At 43.1% G+C, this 16,339-nt stretch overlaps 1 long non-coding RNA gene across 1 annotated transcript; it reads left to right on the forward strand.

Annotated features, from left to right (window-relative positions):
- The first annotated feature begins 2,569 nt into the window (after positions 1–2,569).
- Positions 2,570–14,781, forward strand: LOC309575213. Its single transcript, XR_014226596.1, has 3 exons — positions 2,570–5,635; positions 11,595–11,702; positions 14,100–14,781. It is a non-coding gene; the product is annotated as an uncharacterized lncRNA (long non-coding RNA).
- Positions 14,782–16,339: the final 1,558 nt, after the last annotated feature.

A 16,339-nucleotide genomic window follows, 5' to 3' on the forward strand; every position in this document is an offset into this window, starting at 1 on the left:
AAATGCATACAAAAAAAAAAATCTCAATTAATTTGCCTGGAGATGCGTCATGACGGTGGCTTGGCACTCCCTCGCAGGATGCTGGAGGACAACTTTGGTGTGCAAAGGAGCAAGATTTAAAAGAAAAAAAAAACCACAACAGTGAAATATCTTGCATCTCTTTGAGATTAGAAACCATCTGTGGGTGCCCATTTCCTGCAGCGCTGGGCAGGACGATCCCACTTTAGAAAACACCTGCGCCTGCCAGGGAAGGTGGCCCTCGCAGACAGCAGATGCTCCACAGCTGAAGCCTTTCAAAGGAGACACCTTTGGAGCTCCTGCCCTTGTGGGATAACTGAATCATCCATAAATAGTCTTTAAAGGCAGCATTGTCTGCCTTAAAAAAACCCCAAAAAACGAAAGGAAAGCGAAGTGGAGTTTTGTGTGTGGGTAAAGTAAATACAGTTGGAAAGACATGACTTGTTAAAAGCTTTTTGAGGACCCCCACACTCACGAAATCTTTTAGGTCATGTGTTTGCTTTCTGAAACATTTGGTAAGTAATAAGTGCCAAGGGACTATATGCACTCCATCTGGAATTAGCAGATTCCTCTTTGTTCAATTGTTCCTAATTTTGGAACCAGCCGACTTGCTTAAAAGTATTTTGATTTGCTTTTAAATAAATATGGGAGATAAACATAGCCCAGGACCCGGAAAGGTACGTTATTAGTCCTCTCCCTCTCTCCACACAACTCTTAAAGGGCCAATTCTGATGTTTGCTGTTGGTTTATGGTAACAATTTGTTTGGAGTGGTCCATCATTTTTCTTCCCTTTTTATTAATAGTAGCAAAGAAATCAGAGCTGGAAAAAGAGCTATTAGATCACTGAATCCACTCTGCTGCCAACACAGTCTTGTTCCTTACAGAGAATTTTTTCCATTTCTTTCTCCAGGTTAAAGTTGGAATTAAGTTTAGAGCCTGTAGGTCTAAAGTGAGGTACACAAGTAAGTGGAGATTTCACCATTTTCTCCTTTCCTTACTAGAAAAATAACTCATTTTCATCTCCACCATCCCTACACAAGAAAATGGCATGTCAAAAGATCAAGTAGATGCATGCTCCTTGCAGGTGTTGTAGATAACTACCTCATCCCTGTAAAACTTTATTTTTTGCTTGGGGAAAGCAGAAAAGGAAGAGAAAAGCAGCACTTCTCTTATCTTCCCTGATGTCCTATAACGTGTAAGAGTCTGAGACCAGAACACCTGCTTGTCCTGTAGGCGTATGAAAAGAAACTGCATTTCCTTTAGGGCCTTTAAAACTCTTTTAGACACAAGTCTTTACAAACATGTTTGAGGAAACACTGCAAAGAATTGAAAAAGCAAACTGGAATAACCAAAATTGCACCAAATTTGCAACACAGAATTCAACTGGAGGAGAATTTGACCCTGAAAATGTTTTCAATGAAAAGCTTGTAAATCAGGGCTCAGGAAGGTTGTCCAATGTTGTTACGTTTGGCATATAAATAATTATTAAGAGGTGCAGATCTGTAGATTTGGGATCCCAGCCTAAGATGTTCAGCCTGTATATGTTGGTCTGCTTCCATGGATTGGAGTGGAATGATGCCGGCTTACTCCAGCCGGGAATGGATGATCCCTCTCTCCATCGGCTGCAGAGGAGGCTTAGGGAGACTCTCTTTCCTAAGCCAGAGCTGGCCTTCCTGAGCTGTGTCTTACCAAGCATTACAGAGCAGGATCAAGGTCTTTATCTAGTTCACGGCTGCTCAGAATTTCTTTTCATCCAACGTTTATTCAGAATATAAGCGAACATTTTATTCCTACTTCAAGCTTTCCTAGGACTGGAAGCGGTGCAGCACAAGATACATATTTCCCTGTCTCTACAAGGCTTTTTTATTTGGTCTAGATACACATCTGTAAGTATTTTACCCTCTCACATATTCATATATACTGTAAGTCAAAGGAGCTTAAATTTTCACTTCTTGCATTGCATTACAATCATTCTGTTTCACGGGGTGCTTCTTTTGCGTCGTGTCTCAGCAGCCTCAGGCCTTCTCTAAGTCACTGTTCTGACCTTCCCAGCAAGCAGGAACTGGAACTATAGTCAAATATTAATGTGGGATACTCAAAACATAACCATAACCTCTTCTACCTCTTTTGCTATTCCAGTCAATCCTTATTTTGAGAATCAAATCTCTATTTCCTGCGTGCTTGAGGAAAGTCTGTCAGTGTAATGAAGTACCAGCATCACTCAGCAGGACCTGTTGAGGAGCCAATGTTTGGGCTTGGCCCATCACAGTACCGGTTTATCCTTTTTAAATCTGTGAGTATGAGCTCAGGAGCTGCATCACAACTTTGTGGAGACTCTGTTGTGTGCACACGCCTTAGGTTAGGGCACTTCAGCTTTGTTAGAGTAGTGGTTGGACTTGATGAACTCAGAGGTTGTTTCTAACCTTAATGATCCTGTGATTCCATAACTCTAATTCTTAAAGAGAATGAGCTCTCAGCTCTAAGGAATGTAGTGCCATGGGTTGCTGGCTGCAGTTAATGTATTTAATTATATATATATAAAATATAAACGTTTATGTTAGGAAATATTTAGTAGAATCTGGTGATTTCAAAAAGGAAACCTCAGAGCCCCTTCCAGGGCCTAAAGGCACTCGAGGAGAGCTGGAGAGGAGCCTGGGACAAGGGATGGAGGGACAGGACACAGGGAATGGCTTCCCACTGCCAGGAGGCAGTGTTAGATAGGATACTGAGAAGAAATCCTCTGTATGAGGGTGGAGAGGCCCTGGCACAGGGTGCCCAGAGCAGCTGTGGCTGCCCCTGGATCCCTGGAAGTGTCCAAGGCCAGGCTGGATGGAGCTTGGAGCAACCTGGGACAGTGGGAGGTGTCCCTGACCTTGGTAGAGGGTGGGACTGGATGATCTTGATGGTTCCTTCCAAACCAAATCATTCCATGATTCCACGAAAATACAGCAACTTTTTTCCTTCTGTACCTGCAGTGTGAGTAAACACACCTGCTAAGAAAAATGGTGGTAATTGTAATAATTTTCTGATAATGTGTCCTTCTCAAGGGTTTTTGCAGAGCAAGAAAAGAAGAAAGATTCATTCTTGCTCCATAGAAATTAATTAAAACCTTGTCATTACCACCTGTGAGAGGACAGAACCCCAGTTGCCCTCTCAGTGAGAGACCAGTGGTTTCTTTTTGTTTCTGGTTATTATTTATAAATTCTGAGCAAGCAACTTTGTTATGAGACTAAACTCATTTGCAACTTGTGAATTTTTTTGACAATGCATATGTTCATGCTTCACATTTTGTCATCTCCTTTTAGGAGACTACACGACTTTCCATCATTTCAGTTACAAAAATTTCTGATAGTTGGGCAAAACTGTCTTAGAAAAAGATGCAGAAACTCAGAGAACAAACAGAAATATTGGATGGTAGATGAGACAAATCTAAATTTTACAACAAAGGAAGAGGTTATCAAAGTTTCACTCTCACAAACTGGTTTCTTTTAAGGGGTTGAAGGCAAGTGGTTGTGGCAGGTCAGGTTATCACGTCGCTGCTATAGTTAGAACTCTGGACTGGTTCTGTGCTGTTGTTTGTTGAGATGACTAAGTTGTCATTTTTAATTAGCTTTATGCTCCTCTCAAAGGCTAATTACTTTACTTTTTATCAAGAATACTTGATTGGTAATGACAAGGGTGCCATGGTTACGTATTTTTAGAGAATTCCCCAACCTGCACCGTTATGTGATTTCCTGTTCCCCCTGGATTCTTTGTGCAGCAAAGCCTTCAATAGAAATAATGGTTAAGAAAAATGGAAGTTTACTGAAGACATTGGTGGAAAAAAGTATCTCTTGGTTTCTTTTTGGCAGGAAGGCCACTGCTAATGTATTTAATCAGCGTAGAAACCTTTATGCTTAGTTTGCCTCCCTGTCAGTGACACTCATGCTGCTCTATTATCTGCACTGAAGTTACCTTGGGCAAACTGAATTTGAGAGGTTCCTTTTTTCCCCCCTCTTGTTTGTCTATATAATTGTGCATCTCCCCTGGTCGTCATGGAAATCTGGACTGACTGAACTGCATCCTTCTTTCCAAGAGTGCATATTGCACAACCAGACACTGACTTTCACAGAGGGTTCACCACTTTTTTTTACCAATACCGGGTTGGAGAGCCCTTGAGATAAACATGAGAGGTGCAGTCACAGGTGAAATCTCTCTTTTCTTTGACAACCTGTAGATTGCTGTAATCTGTTCTTGTTTAAAACAGCAGCAGCCCAAAAGTTGATGTTTCTGTGAAGGCTCCCTCGATGGGGGGGACAGCAATGGGAGACATAAATACTCGTCTGACATTTTTTAGAAATACAGCTATACCCAGAGAATGGCTGCTTTTCTCCTGTTCATAAGTACATGTCAGATGTGTGGTAAACCAAATTCTCTCAGGAGCTCGTCCTGAAAGAGGGAAAGACACAATGATTTAGAGTCTACATCTGCAGTCTAAGGTGCTTTGGTACCTGCTGCTGGAGAGAATTCCCTGCACCTGCAGCCTCCTCGTGCTGGGCTTAGAGCTCTTCCCAAAGCAGAAGCCCAAGGGAATCTAATGCTGTTCCTAATCCAGTGGAAAGGCAAAGAGGGGACAGCCACCACCTTCCACTGCAAGTGGAAAGGGACTCCCTGGTGACAGCAACTCTTGTCACATTCTCCAAAGCATATGGAGAGCAGGATCAGAGGAGAGATCTTCTTAAACTGAAGGGACGGTCGGTACGGTGGGATGCTGGCATGGCACATGTGTGTACTCAGGCTGCCAGGGGGAGCTCCTGAAGGGTGTGTTTGGCTGGGAAGGCCTGCAGGAATGTGTTCAGTGGCAGGAACCATGTGTGGGACATGTCTGCAACCAGGCAGCTGGAGATGTGAGGATGTTCTGGAGTGAAGGCTCGCACAGTCCCAGTGTTTTGACGTTATCCTTCTCAGAGCCAGACAGGGAATGCAGCAGCTCCAGCCACTGCAGCAGTGCAGTGTGAGTCCTTCCAATCTACGTGTAAAAAACACCTTCTTCACTGAGCATCTTGTCTCCTTAATGAGCCAGTAACACATCTATGGCTTCAGTAATTAAAGTAAGGTTTTGTTGCTTCTTGCTGATAGCAGCTCCACGGAGGAAGAAGAGAGAGACAGGTAAGGGAAGCTGGCAACCACTCTGGGAAACAGGTATTTGCCTCCCTGCTTCCTCTGCTGCCAGAAAAATAGACAGGACTGGATCCTAAAGGTATCAAATCCCTAAATCCTATGGAATTCAAAGTAAGTGTGTGGCTAAACGCTGTGGGGATCTGGGTTTATTCTCTGTATGCCTCAAACCTTCATCTGCCCTGTAAGTATAGTAATTCTTCCCAGTTCACAACAAAGTAAAATAATAAATATGTTATGGAAAACAAGGTGCTTAGCTATTGTTATCTTTGGAAAAAAATATATATATTTAAATATCTAAGCAGTATATGTTTACTCTTTTTTTTGAGTGATGTTTAAGTCATAGTTTTCAGTTTTAGAGAGAAGTGCTTGCTGATGAACTGATTGTTGTAGTCCCCAACTGTAATCAGGATGCAGTTTCCTCTCCAGAAGTTCACCAACAGCAAGGATCAACAAGAAGGTAAGGTAAATGTTCAACTTTTAGAAGTCATACTAATAATATTCTTTCCTCAATGCAAAGCTGAGCCTGTTTCAGTTTCAGGCTAACTTTCAGCATCTCTGATTTCTATGTGGTGCCTTGCTTCCAGTATAAATAAATGATCCCACATTCCGTCATGATAACATATGCTCATGCAGAGCTCAAAATTAGAAGGAATATGAAGTGTTCTATTAATTGCATGAATGTTGATTGTTAAAATCATGTGCTAATTGGTAATATCTGTGTGCAGTAGGTTCCCGCAATATGTGTTAGATTACATTAACTGTGCTCGTGACTCAGATATCAGCATTATGCCTTTCGTAGAAGGAGCTTTTTTAGACTTTGTGTAATTAGGTTCTATAGATTATCAGTGTAGAAAAATTAGTAGAAGGCTGTGTAAAGGGCATGTGAAGTTAGAGGCATGAGGAATACTGAGCTCAAAAGATGCATCTGCTCCTCTTTCTCATGGTGTGCTTTTCCTCACATCCTCTCCAGCGTAATTCTCACCGTGTTTGTCTTGAGGTAATTCCCAGGGAATCAAGTACCTCACTACCAGGGTGATTACATCTGAAAGTTGCCATCTTTTCTGAGTGGGCTTTCTCAATTTTTAGTCTTTGCCTTTGCCCTCCCCAGGTTTTGGTCCAAGAAGCACTCAGGTACATTGCAGATAAATGAGATTATCGCTGTACTCACCTATCAGTGGGGCAGTTGAGCACAGTTAGCAACACAACTCTCCTGTACCAGATGTGCTTCCTCTCTGTTCCTAATCCCTGGGGAAAAATTCATGTGGATCTGTTTTGTTCACTGATGTTTTAATTTTATTGCGTGCCATGAGTATTTATTAAAATAAGCATGGTAGAAGGAGCAGGGGCTTGGAGTTAAATACGGTGAGATGTGTTTTAAAGAAATGTGGTGGTTGTTTCCACTCTCTGTAACAGAAATGAGGTCTGGGGCTCCAAACTCACCCAGATCTGGGACTTTGCATCAGGAATGTAGTGACAGGACAAGGAGTGCTGGGTTCAAACTGAAAGAGGAGAAATTTAGGTTGCATATATGGAAAAAATCCTTGTCTGTGAGGGTGGGGAGGCCTGGCACAGGGTGCCCAGAGAAGCTGTGGCTGCCCCTGGATCCCTGGAAATGTCCAAGGCCAGGTTGGATGGGGCTTGGAACACCCTGGGATAGTGGAAGTTGACCCTGCCCATGGCAGGGGGTGGAACTGGATGAGCTTTAAGGTCCCTTCCAACACAGACCATGCAAGTTTCCATATTTCCAGAAAGGAGGACTGAAAATTCAAAAAAGAAAATATTTTTTAAAATTATTTAGAGAAACACCAGGCAGATATTTCTGTTGTTAAGAAAAAAAAAAATTAAATAGTGTAAAAGTTTCATGGCTTGCACTGAGAAAAATATTCAGAATTGAATTCCTAACTAGCGTAATTTTAATTCATTTTACAGTGGACCAGCTTGGTAATGATGCAATGAATTAAAACAGGTTGTCTGAGAGGAAAAATGGATGCAGTTTTGGTAAAGAGAGCATTTACAGAAGTGTTAGAAGTCTTGAGTCTTATCAGGGCTGTTGCTCTAATATCTCTTGATTTACTGATCTTGAAAGAGGCAAACCTCATGGGTTCATGAGCTTAATGTTAAGGCACACTTCATCAGTTGTCCTGAGAAATGCAGAGATTTAAGAGGAAATCAGTTTTAGCCCCCATCCAAAATGTTGACACTGAATCAAACAGAGCATGAACTATATTCACAGTTTTAATTAAAAGAAAAACTGACAAATTACCAGCATTCTACTGTTCAGAAGATGGTTATCTGTTACAGAAATATGTTTTCTAATGCACATGCTCTCATACATGAAATAGTTTCTAGATTTATTTTATTATAATTGTAAACTATGGCACAAACGTTTAATCTTACCTACTTAAAAAATGTAAAATGTTTTCCAATTTCTTAGCAACTCTCCCTCCTCCCCCCACCTCTGATTCCCAAAGTGATGCATTGAAAAGGATGAACGAATTTAGTAGATGAGATGACCACCGGAAATATGTGGAAAAACTAACAAATAAAAAGAAAAATTAACCAGAAGGAAGTTGCTTACTAATTTTTATGATTAAAAAGTTAATCTAAAATGACTACCAGCCTCCCAGAGATTAATTGCCAGATTAAGTAGATAGACATACAGTGGTCAGTGGCTACCTGGGGGAATGAACTGTTAAATTGCTTAGTTCAGTGCACATAATTTACAAAGAGATCAGCTCCTCTGCCTCTGTGGCAACTCTGCATATTCCAGGATGGTGAAGGAGGTCCCATGAGGACTCAGCCACTGGTGGGAGCATCTGGAGTAAAAAGTGTTTGTTTCCAAGGAGGTAAAAGTAAACTGGGGAACAGGGCAAGTTGTTACTCCATGGGGAACAACAAAAATCAGTTTCCTCTCATTTCCTTTGGACTGCTAAAAAATTAGCTAAATATTTGGAGAATGACTTTTCACATGGGCATGGAGTGATAGGACCAGGGGGATTTGGTTTTAAACTGACAGGGAGCAGGGTTAGATTAGATGTTAGAAAGGAATTATTGCCTATGAGGGTGGGCAGGCCCTGGCATAGGGTGCCCAGAGCAGCTGTGGCTGCCCCTGGATCCCTGGCAGTGCCCAAGGCCAGGTTGGACAGGGCTTGGAGCACCCTGGGACAGTGGGAGGTGTCCCTGCCCATGGCAGGGGATGGAATAGGATGGATTTTAAGGTTTCTTTCAATCCCAAACCTTTCTGGGATTCTGTGAACTGGCAAACCCACCGCATCAGCCCATGGAGTCAGGGGCAGAGAACCCTCTGCCAGGCAGGATCCTGCCCCTCTGGGCTCTGCTTTGTGCACAGCCAGGAGAGCTCTGGAGCACCCAGAACTGAAGGACGTCACTAATTTTAATGAAGCCAAAGGGAATCCAGCACAGTGCTGTTCTTTTCCCATTATTCTTTGTTTCATTGTTTCAAGCTAGCAGCAGTTGGCAGCCTGGAAGGGGATGTCGCTGCATAGCTTGCTGTCCTTGAGAGCCACTCTGCAGCACGGCTGAGGTCCATGGGGGGGCTGTGGTGGCCCAAACAGCCTGATAGCTGGCCTGTGGTGAGGAAGGCAGGCTGACTCTGACAGCAGGAACAAGGGGCTGCTGCCAGTGGGCTCATGGATGCTCCAAGAGTGCCAGTGGTGGGAGAGGAGCGGTGTCTCCCAGCAGAAACCTCTTTCCAGTGCTGCTCTCACCAGACTGCAGAGCTGCATCTTCCACAGGTGTCCCAGCAACACTCTTGGAAACCAGTGCAGCCTCCCCAGTGCCTGCAGGGCCAGAACTGACCCCAGGGCTCACTCCCAGGTTCTGTTGTTCGTGGGCTCTGTGTGCAGTCCACAACACGAGCGTCAGGGTAGGCTGGAGGCTGTTCCTGCCTGACCATGCAGTGCATTTCTCTGGCCATTTTTATAAGATTTTTGTGACCTATCAGGCCACTGGAGTGGCACAAATTATTTCTCCCCTCCCTTTAAGAGCTATGTTTCCCTGCTGTTAATCCACCCCATAAAAAAACCTTAAATATATACTGTGAAAAATGTTATGCCTACTTAAGCAAGATAGTTGCCTGTAATAGTGTGCCATAAAGCAATCTGAAATGTTTATTGTCTGTTCCTCAACTGCAGTTTTATTTCTTTTTAGCAGTTTTTGTATCTATAGGATTTTCTTCACTATGAAAGATTCTAAAGAAGTTTTTCCCTTTCCCTGCAAACAGTGATTATTTGTCCAGCAGACCCTCTTACCAGTGCAGATATGGACAAGAATTTTTTACAAAACTTCCAGTTTCCTAAACTTTTTCCAGTAAAAAAACATTGTTTAAATCAATAGCAAGCCTTGATATGATAGGCTTTAAAGGGCAGCCTGGCTTCCAAAGGAGCAGATAATGTTAAACAAGATGTCTTTTGTAAAGGCTTAAATAGGAAATCAGGAAAAGAAAAGAAAAAAAAAAAAGGAGAAAAAAAAAGCACCAAGGTTAGGGGGTGGTAAAGATGTTGCTGCTGGATCTAACTCCAGAGACACAATGTGTATTTCATTGCCACGAATAAACTGTATCCAGGGAACGAGCAAATGAAAAAGTGAGGACAGGAGATATCTTATTTTTGTTGTTTGTTTCCAAAGAGTCCACCCCCACATAGGTCACTTGGAATTCATTTGTCTACATCCTGGACTGCACGTAGGGGAAAAAAAAAATGCCTGGGATCTGAGAAAGAGGAATGCGATAGGGCATGGGAATCACAGCGTCACGGTGGTCACCAGAGCATAGTTTGGCTCGTCTTAAAACAAGCAAGCACCGTCGGACCTCTGTAATACCAGCAAATCGGCCGTGCTATCAGGCTACCTATCAGAGCCTGAATGCTTGAGAAAAAGTGTGTGGGATTTCACCCGGAGCCTGGGGCGTTGCAGGGCTCTTGGAGCTGCTGCTTTCCTCTTGACATCCAGTACTACTCGGTGACCTCGGCAACAATCCAGTGTACTGTTACAGTTCATTTCAATAATTAAACAGTTCAGGGATGGCAGAGCTTTCTTGTTGTCAATAGAAAATCAGGGCTGCAGTTTGCTTTTTTTCTTTTTTTTTTTTCCTCTTTCTCCCTTCCCATTTCCCTCTGCTGAAATCCGAAGTGTTTGTTTTTAATTATATTAGCTAGAGACAATTAATTTCACAATCCGAACAGAAAAAAAAAGCCCCCACGTTTCGCGAGAAGGACTGGCAACTGGTAAATGCAATTATTATTGTAGCACATTTTCAAAGGAAGAGATCCCAGCTCCAACAAAGTCATATGTATAAAATTTCAGTCATAGAATATAGTCTCAAACAGCAGATTTACTCTGCAAGAGATGGGAACTGCTCTCCCATCTGGAGCTATGTTCTGTTCATGCCACGTGGACCCATTTGATACCCTCTCTGAAAAAAACACCAGCCAGCAAAATAGACTCCTGTCCATCAGCTCCTCCAAGGAACTGCCTCATGTGCCCCTTTAAACTTGCCTGACGTAGAGATGATTAATACCAGCCCCTTTTTAAGCGCAGCCTCTCAACAACAACTTAAAAAACCCCTCTCTGTGCAAACGGCAGCATTTACATTTCTGCTGCTGGAGCAAAAAGGAAAATAATTCAATTTTATGTCTTGCAAAATTTCCTACAATTAAAAACCTATTTTTTTGAGGCGCTGGCTGTGCCCCTTTCATTGCCCATCTGGCTGCCTCCCAGCTGCTCCCTGGCTGACTCCGTGTTCTGCCACCAGCGTGGCGGGAGCCGCCGCTCGCTGCGATCGCCGGCCCTTTTTCCCGGCGTTGCTCCTGCAGGATTGTGGGGCCGCGGTCTGGCCTCACTTACACTGATTTACTTTTATGGGATTCAGTCAGAATGCTGCCGATTTATGCCGCTGAGGCAAACAGCAAAATTTAGCTCTTCGAGTAGGGAGTGCTGGAAGGGCTTCAGGCCCTTAGGGGATGTTTTCTGCTGGTCCCGGTGACAGCCGTGCCGGCCCCTACTGTCACACTCCCATTCCTTGTCCATGCTCATTTTGCACGCCTCACAGAGCTTTTACCTTTTCCCATTTCCTACCAGTGTCATTGACATAAGAATATGAAACCAAAATATACCGAGGCATCGCTCCTTTGGAAGCTGTATCTGACATCCTCATTCCCAGTGAACAGTGCTTCATTTCCCAAGTAGCTGAATCCTTCCAGTGAGGCAGCTGCAGAGGGAAGACTGGATCCACAGAAGGGTTTTGACATAGCTGTGCTTAAATTGTAGGCCTGCTAGATTATTTTAGCTTGAGTCAGGAGTCAAGGAGTCTTTGCAGTGTGCATGGAGGAAGTTGGACACTGTGGGTGGGGGAAGCACAGCTCCAGGAATCTAACCAGGAAAACACTTCTGTTCAACAGCTGAAGCATCCCAACGGAGGAGGCACTGCAGTGGGTCTCCCTTTCCTGATGCTCACCCCAGGCAGGATCCTCAGGAACTACCCTGGTTCCAGGCAGCACCTTCACTGCGTAAGTACCATCCTGGCCCATGAGAAACCCAGCTCCAATGTCATGATTTCCAGAGGGGTCTCAGCCCTGTGGAAGCCCTGTTTTAAACCAGCAAAAGGGAAACCTTCACTTTACGTGGGTGAGTTGAATCCTTGTTGAAGCAACCCAGGAAAGCAGAAGCTTGATTTCACAAAATCGCAGAATGATTTGGGCTGGAAGGAACCTTAAAGCTCACCTTGTTCCAGCCTGCCTGCCATGGCTGGGACATCTTCCCCTAAACCAAGTTGCTCCAAAACCTGTCCAACCTGGCCTTAACTTGCCAAGGTATTGGTGGGCAGCAGCTCTTGTGGTAACTTTTATTTCCACTCCTTTTTGAGGCTGTCAAAGCATTTTACATTAAAATTGTCAACACGAGGTAGTCTGTGCGTTCCAAGTACCAAGTTACAGCTGCATGAGGATTATTTTCTATATTAAAGGTCTAAAGCAGGAGTTAAACACAGCTTTAAGGCTGCAGGTGAGGCTCTCAGCTTGGCTTTTGCAGTTCACACCTCCAAGCGTGATAAACCTCTCACCTCTTAATTTTTGGACTTGATGATCTTAGAGGTCTTTTCCAGCCTTAATGATGCTGTGACCTACCAATCCAGCCTTAGGAAGGAGGAGGTAAGAATATTCCCCATGAACACAAATTTGCAGAGTGGTGGAGCAGCTGCTAAAGGTGCAGCCACTTGTGGTGGAGCTGCTCTTGATTTCCAGGAGAGCCCTCCAGAACCTTGTAGAGCCTATACCCACATCAGAGGGACCAGCCTTGCCCTTTGTCTGTGTTTCTGATTCTTCTGCTTGCTCTTTTTTTGGCGGGAGGAGGAAACCTTGCAAAGCTGAAATGAAATATTAAGCCTCATTCTTTCCAGGTAAGTGCATGCCAAATCTCGCAACGATGTTGGCAGGCTCCCAAAGTTGCAAAATAATGAAGAAAACATTGAGTTTAGGACTCTGTGCCCATTTTAGCAGCATTCCTTGTAAGTGCAATTAAAGCTGCCACTGATTTGACCTCAGGAAACACAGCAGATACACAGCAGAGTGCTAAAAAGTCACCTTGAAAGGGGATTGAAGTATACCTGCAATCTTGTTCTTAAAAAAGAATAAATTCATTATTTAAGGGCCACTGGAGTCCTACTCTGCACATCCATGGTAAGTCAGGCCTGTCAAGCCCAGCAGCAGCTGACGTGTCCAGGATTAAAAGTAGCTTTGAGCATCTCTTGGGGTTGTGCTGAGCTGATTTGTTCTATGGACGTGTTACCTAACACTTGTTGATGCAGCTTTTGCACACATCTGGACCACCTGGGAGGGCAGGATCCAAACCTTGTCTGCAGGATGGGACAAGAAAACAGTGTAGAGATGCACAAAGGTAGTTTAAGGACACTTGTGTCTTGCTGCCACTTGATATTATCATTATTGATGAATGCTGTTGTTGCAGGGAGGGGCCTCTTAGTGTGAAATCTTTTTTGTTATTCTTTGGTCTCCACTATCCTATTTTTTGCAGAAGTTACTCATGACAGATGCAACTTTCCTGGCTCCAGAGGTAGTGACAATAAAACATAACGCATTACAATATGTTATGAAATATGAAATATGGAATTCCCACACTCTCAGCCTGTTCTAGCTGTAATAGGCTGGAACCAAAGGGTTTGGGCTCTTATCCTGGAGGATATTGCACAGAAAGGTAAAAAGTCTCAGAGGAAAAGCTAAGATCCTTGGAGTCACTCTGGTGACCCCATGCAGACCTGTAGAAGACTGATTTTAATGATTTACTCTTCAAATTCATTTCCACCTATAAGGCAAATGAAGAAACTTCCTCTTTTCCCCATTTCAAAGTTTTTTTAGGCTACAAAAGAAAACACCAGAAACACAGAAGCCCCTGGTGGTACCAGCTGGAATGTTGCTGGTGCATCTGTGGGTGACACAGACTGTCCACACTTTTTTCCTGACACAGCTCTCTAATTTAGTTCAGAAGAATGACATGAGCTGCCTGAACATCTGTTAGAAACTGCAGCTGAGAAAAAAAAATATTCTCCTTGGGATACACCATGCAGCAGGAGACTTGAACCTACTGCCATCGGTTTCAGTGGTGGGGGCTCAGACCCACTGAACTCTGGTTGTCCCCCCAAAATAGACTGGGAAACCAGAATTTTATAGTTAGGTGGTTATTTCTTTTGGAGCCAGGAACTGCAATCCTAATGGCATGATTACAGCACTGAAAGGTGACCTAAGGTAATAAAACAGAGGATATTTACCTTGAAGACAGTTGTGTTTTGTTGTATGTTTAAGAGAAATAACATGCTTGGCTGAGATACTTTTAACACATGGGGGCTTTTTTTGATTGTGGATTTTTTTTTTTTTTTTTTTTTTTAATATGTAAAGGTTTCCAAGCAGAGTGACTCATGAGAGCACCGCTCCAATTCCTGTTTCGTGACCTGACTCCATAGATGTGAACAGAGCTGCTGGGAACACAGGACCTGCTGCAAACATATTTCTACTTATTAACCAGCAACTTCAACTTTGTAGTGCTTCAGATTTCTTCATATTTTTAGGATTTTTTTCTATGCTTCTGGTTGTGATAAATGTTATTGACAGTGAGCAGGAATTTATTATTGTTTGCTGATCGTTGGGCGAAGTGTTTAGCAGGAGTAAGGCTGAGACATGGAAATAAGACTGGGCAAGGACTTCTGATGTACAGGTGCCTCTACCTGCTGCTGCACTCCACATAATCACTTTTGAAAGCCTGGAGAGTTCTATCTTGGGATAAGTTTGCTTTCCTGACTCCATTCCTGCAGTGAGGAGGCACCACAACCTCAGTTCTCTGTTGATTGAAGACTTTCTCCTACTTTGCATTGCAAATATATGTATGACTAATTCAAACCCACTGGCTTTTTCTTTTTCCTACTTTTTTTCTCTCCAGTTTTCCCTTCAGCTGAAATAATGTTTTCTTCTCCCTGGCCTTTAGACCAATAAGTTCACTAACAGTGAACAGGTTTTCTTGGAGCTTCAACTAAACTGAAGCTATTGTTTTGGGTGGAAAGAAATTTGAGATGTTTACAATAGATCACAGTTCATAAAGTTTTTCCCAATTTTCCGTGTATCTCTGTTTTTTCTACCTCTGTCTAGACTTAATAGATGTATTTGAATTCTGGATTTAGCACCTGGCTAAATCCTACTATCCTTCAGAAAGTTTTGCTTCAGTTTATTCAACAAAAAAAAGCCAACCCCCCCAAGCACAACTAGAAACCACTAGAAAAACATAAAAAATGTCTGATTTATGCTGGATATCAGAGGAAATCATCTTATCCCCTCCGATACGCAATCTATGAATGTAGAAAATTTTGGCTGACTCATGAGAGTCCCAGAATGGCTCTAGATGTTGACAGATATATTAAGAAGAGCCAAGCAATTTTTGTACCAACGCAGAGGCAGGGGAGATGTGTTCATTAGTTGTTGGTGAAATTACTGAAAGTGCTGCAATAAAGTTGGGTAAACTTTTTACCTTCCCTAATCACAGGCTTACCTGGGTCACAAGCATTAGTCATGGATATTCATTGCAAACTGCAAGCTCATAAAAGACAGCATATGGCAGCCCCGAATTTCTTGCTATATAAAGTTAAATTCACAGTAATAACATCTGTGCAGAATTTAGAGCCCCACCAATTAAAGTGAGGTCAACGTGCTGAGGCAGAGATTGATGGCATTCTGCAAATCTTAAATGACAAGTTAAATAGGTATAAAATAAACAAACAACTTTATTTCTTATTAAAGAGGCGACAAGAGGGGTGAGAATGCTGAGAGCTCAGTAATGAGGGCCAAGAGGAGCAGGGCAATGCTGTGGGTTGTGGCTGGGATGTAACTCAGAAGCGAGGGCTGCGCCTGGAGCGGGCTCTTGCTGCCTTTTCTTGCTGGTACAATACAAGTAGCAAATGAAAATTGCTGGGCAGGACCCTGAAACCCCAACCTGTCAAATTTGGGCTACAAAAACGGTGAAAGAAGAAGGGGAAGACACAAGAGGTCACTTGATCTGCTCAGCTGGAGAGGAGACTGAGGGGAGGCTCATCCTGCTCTACAACTTCATGAGGGGAAGAGGAGGGGCAGGTAACAGCACAATTGTGGGTATAGGCAGGAACACCTCCATCATAACTTAGGTTCTAGGTTGTTTGTTTTTCTTAAACAGGTGATGTAACTTTTCTAAAGTGATTTCTGCCTTGAAGTCTTCAGTGTGTGATGCAACATTTACAGGAAGAAAGAGTTAAATTGCAAGTGGTGAGTAAAATCATCGTAATTGGGCTGACTCCACCACGGAGCTCTTCCTTTGAGTCAGTTTGTCTGTCATGGGGCACTTGAGATTTAAGAAGCCCTTGTCAATGAAGGCAAAAGTACTGAAGAAAAATTCCTGTTTAAAAAGGTGGAATTTAGTAGGTACTTATCCAAATCTGCAAGTAAAACTTAAAGCTTCTTTAAACCAATATGAATTGAAAAAGATGAAATTACGGCTTTACCTGAAGCCTGGGTAGATTCTGTCCTTTTAGAGCAATGTGCCTTCAGGTCATTATCCAAAGGGCCCCTGCTCAGACTTTCCCAATTCACAGCCAGGATTTTTGCTCATGGTTTTCCAC

Source organism: Coloeus monedula (genome assembly GCF_965178545.1).
Source record: "Coloeus monedula genome assembly, chromosome: 7".
NCBI lineage: Eukaryota > Metazoa > Chordata > Aves > Passeriformes > Corvidae > Coloeus > Coloeus monedula.